The sequence below is a fragment of the Myotis myotis genome, unplaced genomic scaffold (assembly GCF_014108235.1).
Source record: "Myotis myotis isolate mMyoMyo1 unplaced genomic scaffold, mMyoMyo1.p scaffold_m19_p_1, whole genome shotgun sequence".
NCBI classification, from domain to species: Eukaryota; Metazoa; Chordata; class Mammalia; order Chiroptera; family Vespertilionidae; genus Myotis; species Myotis myotis.
The window spans coordinates 178,821,314-178,827,390 of NW_023416313.1; the positions used below are offsets into that span (position 1 = coordinate 178,821,314).

Sequence of the window (6,077 nt, forward strand, 5' to 3'; positions counted from 1 at the left end):
CTGCATGAAGAAGTTAACATCAGCAATATCTATTACAGCAAATGGAAAAAAAAAACCCAGAAATTGCTACATAGATTTTGATACAGTCACACTTTGCCTCTTATAGAGCCATAGTGATAATTATGAAGATTAAGTAGCAATACGGAGAAGCATTTATTATGGGTAAAATATAACAAACTTCAGGATAATGTGTATCATGACTATGGCTCTAAAAATGTGCTTACAACCATACAGGGACTGGAAGATAGTAAAAGTAGCTGTAGTGTTCAGGAAGTGAAATATTGTGTGTAAAATTCTTCTGCTATAGATGCCATTTTGTCTTCAACTACATAAATAAAAGAGTATAGTCCTCACCTCGGCAGCATGTATACTAAAACTGTGACCATACAGAGAAGATTAGCATGGCCCCTGCAAATTCATGAAGCGTTTCATGTTTTTAAGTATATTAATTTAAAAAAAATGTTAAGTCTCACACGAGGATATGTTTATTGACTTTAAAGAGGGAGGAAAGGAAGAGAGGGAGAAACAGTGATGTAAGAGAGAAACATTGATTCAGGTTGCTGATGGGGGATCAAACCCGCAACCTGGTTATGTGCCCTGACCGGAATTGAACCCACAACCTTTCAGTGTTTGGGATGATGCTCCAATCAACAGAGCCACACCAGCCAGGGCAAAAATTATACTTATTTTAAAGTAAGTGATCTTATCCCCTAGCTTTCCCACTAGACAAGAACAGTAGGGACCCTGACTGTCTTATTCAACGTTGTTTGCCAAAGCACTTATCTGGCACATGGTAGGTTCTGTAAATGTGTGTGGACTGACTGACCACCGCCGTCAGCCTCCCTAAACAGGGTTTAATAGATCACTGGCAGGCCTCCTGCTTTTGCAAAGGTGCCTTTGCCAGCACCTTCACCGTCTTCAAAACCCAAAACACCATCATTTACAAGCAGCTTTTTCAAGACCCAGCCTCTCCCTCCACAGGTTTCACTGGCAGGAGGAGGACATCACCGTAAAGCACCACCAACACCAGGGCGAGTCTAGGTGGGGAGGACCTCCCCTTCCTTCTGCAGCTTCGCTGTTGGGGCAGACCCTCATGGTGACACTCGGGGAGCAGCTCGGTGCCCTGCGTCATCTGAACACTGACGCTTTACACCAGAAGGTGGCAGTCTACAAACTGCCTTCTGGTACAAACGCAGCCCCTTCCAGGACACGGAGAGTTAATCTCTCAAAGGTGAGTCCTGGTAAGGGCGTGGCAAGGGTGGCCAGGGCCCCAGGCCAATGTCAGGAACAGACAGAGGCAACGGATGCTACTGTGCCTGGTGCTGAGAGAGATGGCATCTCCCCTGTTTTACAGTTGGGGAAACCAAGCTTCAGAAAGGCTAAAAGACTGCCAGGTCCCCAGGCCCTACCGAAAGTAACATCGCCCTGAACTGAGCCCAGCTCTCCTCATCCCAATGCCCACCCTCTTTTCACTGCACCATGTGCCTCCCCAGGCTCCAGCAGCAGTAGTCAATGAAAAAGTAGGTGAGGATGTTTCTAAACCATTGGTTCATGCTTTTTAAATCACTGCATCAAATTATGAAATTGGTCATACCCTTTGACCTTGGAGCACTGCTTTGAGAAATGTGTTCCAAGGAAACAAATAAATAAAAAATATGAAGGATGTGTTTATAAATACACATATATCATATAAATATATTTTTAGATATTATAAATTATAACAAAGGTGTATACAGAGATGCTTAGAACTAAGCTAAATACTGCAGTTAAAACTGGAGGCAGTCCAGCCTGTGTGGCTCAGAGCATCGACCTATGAACCAAGAGGTCACCGGTTCGATTCCCGGTCAGGGCACATGCCTGGGTTGTGGGCTTGGTTCCCAGTAGAGAACATGCAGGAGGCAGCCAGTCAATGATTCTCTCTCATCATTGATGTTTCTGTCTTTCTTTCCCGCTCCCTTCCTCTCTGAAATCAATAAAAAATATATATTTTTAAATGGAGGCAGCCCGAATGCCTGACCCTGATGCAGAATCAGGGAAGATTGTGCCATAGACAGTATATTGACAGTGCAAATGGTCTTGTGAGAATTGGAGCCAATGTCCAGCTTGTCCCATGGGTACCGTCATTCTGGTTGTTAAAATATTGAAATAAATACTTCCATACCAGTTGAGAAAGCGGACCTGAGTGTCTTCCCAGCCTTCCTGGCCCTTCCACTCGGTCTCCCCATCCAGCAACTAAATGGTGAACTCTGGCGCAGCCGAACCCTCCAGGCCCTGCCCTGTGCAGTGGTCCATGAACATCCTGGAAGCAGTTATTGAATCTTTTTAAAATCTTCCCTGGCTAAGGTTCTGTGCACTCAGAAATTGGAGACGTTATTTTGGAATGAGACAAGAGACAGAGGGATAGATGTAGAGACATTATGTAACTTAGCAAGTAAAAAAGTAGAACTTTATACAATGAATATGAGGAATAGCAATGAGGCGACTTTATATTTGTATAAACAGGAATTTCTAAGAAGCCAGAGTCTGTAAATATTTGGTAAGTAAATGGGAGAGTTGACAAATACTGTCAGTTGCCCTCTCAATAACCTTTCCCCCTCTTTTCTTCTTAAAAGAAAATTGCGATTTTGTTCACTCTCCTCTTACTCTTCTGACAACCCAGTGCTTTGGGGACGGTTGAGCCAGGAGGTGGTCTGGGTGGTGGCAGGCATGGTGCCTCACGCCTCTTGCCAAGTGGTGGGTGTAGGCATGGGCTGGTGATGTGGTTCTGGCCAATGAGGTGGAAGGGAAGTCTATTGGGAGGATTCTAGCGAGACTTTCTTTCCCAATATACAGGGATGTCCCCTTTGTTCCCTTTGAGGATGTCTTGCTTAAAACTAAGGCAAACATCTTGTTTCCCAAGGGGAAAGCTAAGAGAATTCCAGAGACTATAAACCTTAGCCCTGACATCTTGGATCTGCTCAGTCAACCCTGGAGCTGCTCTACAGTGAGCCTTCTTGTTATTGTTCAAGTCACTTTAGTTGGATTTGCTGGTACTTGCAGAGTCCCAGCACACTCTGATGCAAGCTATTTGTTCACTACCACACCCCTATTATCTATAACACTGCCTGGTACCTAGTAGACCCACCATAAACATTTGTTGATGGGCTACATGAGTAAAACCCATCTTCACTGATGTAGGATGGTATTAAAGTATTAAGGTTGTTGTTTTTTATGGTTTTGGTGTTAGATTTTTTCCATTTAGAACATTTTTTAAAACAATGGATGTTATTGACTGTCTATTGTCTCCGGGGCATTAGTGTTATGGGAGGTGGCAAATGGAACTGGATTTGAATCTGGATCTGCTACTTACCAGCCAAGTGCCCTTAGGCAACTTACTCCTCTTCCCTGAGCACACCTGTCAACTGAACACAACCACCACTAAATGACTAGTATAGGGCTGCCGGGAGGCTTAGCTGAGAAGCAGCCACAGAGTCCGGCTGAGTCAGTGTTTGACTCTCACCTAAATGCATCTCCACATCTTCAAGTACTGGACATCAGATGGAGCCCCTCCTTGACCTTGAGAAGGGCCTCATGGGCTAGGGGAGGAGTCATATGTATCAACAAGTCAACCACCTGACCAATGTTAACATCACCAGAATGGGACAAAGCAACATCATATGCCTCTTGCTATGACACAAAGACGAACACAGCATCAGCTCTGCGATGCTGATGCGCTGACCAAATCTATACAACACGAACCCCTCATGAGGAGACATCAAACAAACCCCAAATGAGGTACTTTCTATAAAATAACTGCCCAGACACTTTAAAAATGTCACTTGTCATGAAAGACCAAAACAAACAAACAAAAGACCAAGGAACTGTTCTAGTTTAAGGGACACGAAAGAGAGATACTGAAGAGACATGACAACTAAATGTAGTGCATGATCTGGGATTTTCCTTTGCTATAATATCTGCATATTAGGTAACAGTTGGCATCAAAGTTAACTTCTTAATTTTGATAACTGTTTGTAATTATGTCAGAGCATGTCCTTGGTTTTGGAAAACATGCACATTGAAGGAATAGAGAAGTATAATGTCTACAGATAACTCACAGTTTAGAAAAAATAAAATAAAATGATATATCTAAATCGATAAGATTAAGGCAGATGTGGCAAAACCTTAATAGTTAGGAAATCTGGGTGGAAGGTGTACAAGAATCCTTTGTACTATCCTTGCAGCTTCCCTTTAAGTCTGGAATTACATCAAGAAATCATTTTATTTATTTATTTATGTATTTTGTTGTAGTTAAATATATTTTATTGATTTTTTTTTTACAGAGAGGAAGGGAGAGGGATAGAGAATTAGAAACATTGATGAGAGAGAAACATCGATTAGCTGCCTCCTGCACGCCCCCTGTTGGGGATGTGCCCGCAACCAAGGTACATGCCCTTGACCAGAATCAAACCTGGGACCCTTCAGTCTGCAGGCCGGCGCTCTATCCACTGAGCCAAACCGGTTAGGGCAAGAAATCATTTTTAAAAAATTTTAAAGCAATATTAGAGTCAAGTCCTGAAGAGTAGGAATCCGTGGGTTGGAAAAGGAGGTAGAGGGACGTTCAGGTCCAGTAGAGACTTTGGAACGCATTCAAGAAGCCACGGTGCGTTGGCGGGCCCACTTCACACAAAACTGCCTGGAGCAGGGGCTGGGAAGAGGTGTCCAGGTCCTCCAGGTGGACAAGAGCAGCCCGGGCCCGTCAGTCAGGGGCTGGGGGTGTGGCCGAGCAGGGCTCTAGCAGGCGGAACTTAGGTGTGGCCGAGGTACTGACTGTGGGTAGTAAAACTGGACATGGAAGTTGGGACCCAATTGCCAAGGACCCTGGCCGCCCTGCCCAGGCATGGGGACTTCATCCTGCGAGCAGGGAATGGGGGTGAATGATAAGACAAGTGTTGTAGACAATGGGGAAGCTGAGTGGAGAAAGTCAAGCTAGAAGCAGGGAAGCCCACACGGCGACTACTGCAGCCCTGGGCGTGAAAGATGCCATGTGCACGGCCAGGGGTGAGCGCCACTAGCCGTGTCATCATAAAAGGCCTTCACCAAGTTCAGAAAACCACCTGCATCCCCTGTCCCAGTGACTTGGTCTCTTCTAGTCCCCCCAGTGCCTCATTTCTCCAGATTTCAATGTATTGCCCTGTAGGTACTATGGCTGCCATGCTTCCTCCACAAGAGGCTAAAGGTCTGGTCACAAATTGGTTTCCTTATATTGCACAACAGCTGGGCATTTTCAAATCAAATTGAGTCAATCCGTTCATTCAACATTCAGCAAATATTTACCCAGGGCTTCTGTGTGCTTAAGGGGCTTATCTAAAGGGGAAAGGGAAAGTGGTGGGGTGGGGAAATGTCTGGTTATATTATAATAAGAATTATTTCTCTCCTCGGGGCTTTACTTGGTATATCCAAATTAGATAGGGAAGTTAGTTTCTCTTCAAATTGGAAAGTGCTTATTATCTTTGCGTCGTCCCTAGCTTAATGAGGATGTAGCCAGGTGACAGGTGGCACAAAGTAACATCCTGAGCAGCTTATTAAACACTCGTGGGCCAAGATGCTCCCTGTGTGGCCTGATGACTTTCCTTAGATGCATCTATGGTTGTTACTCAGCAGGGGCTCCTTCCTGGTCATGGTGCTGATGGTGGCAGTGATGGTGAGCACCTACTATGTGCCAGACACTCTGCTAAGTACTTTCCATACGTGCTCTCTAAACCTGACCATCTAACCCTGCATAGTAGAGATGCTACACTTGAAGAAGTCAGGATTCGGAGAGGTAAATGGGTTCGCCCAAGCCCACACTGCCACTTGGGGGCGGAGCCAGGCTCTGAACTCAGATATTGTCTCTGAAAGTTATAACCATTCCAGTGTCATGCCATCTCCCATCACTTCAAAATGGGAAGGAGATTTCAGGTTAGTGAGCAAGGCACCCACCAAGTCGATGGTTCTCAAACTTCAGCCAGCATCCACATCACCCAAAGAGGGCTTATTAGAATCCAGACAGCTGGTCGCACCCCCGGAGTTTCTGATTCAGTAGGTCCGTAGGGGGGTGG

The 6,077-nt window shown here is 45.1% G+C and overlaps 1 pseudogene; it reads left to right on the forward strand.

Moving 5' to 3' along the window:
- The first annotated feature begins 346 nt into the window (after nucleotides 1-346).
- LOC118661539 lies at nucleotides 347-438 on the forward strand (annotated as a pseudogene).
- Nucleotides 439-6,077: the final 5,639 nt, after the last annotated feature.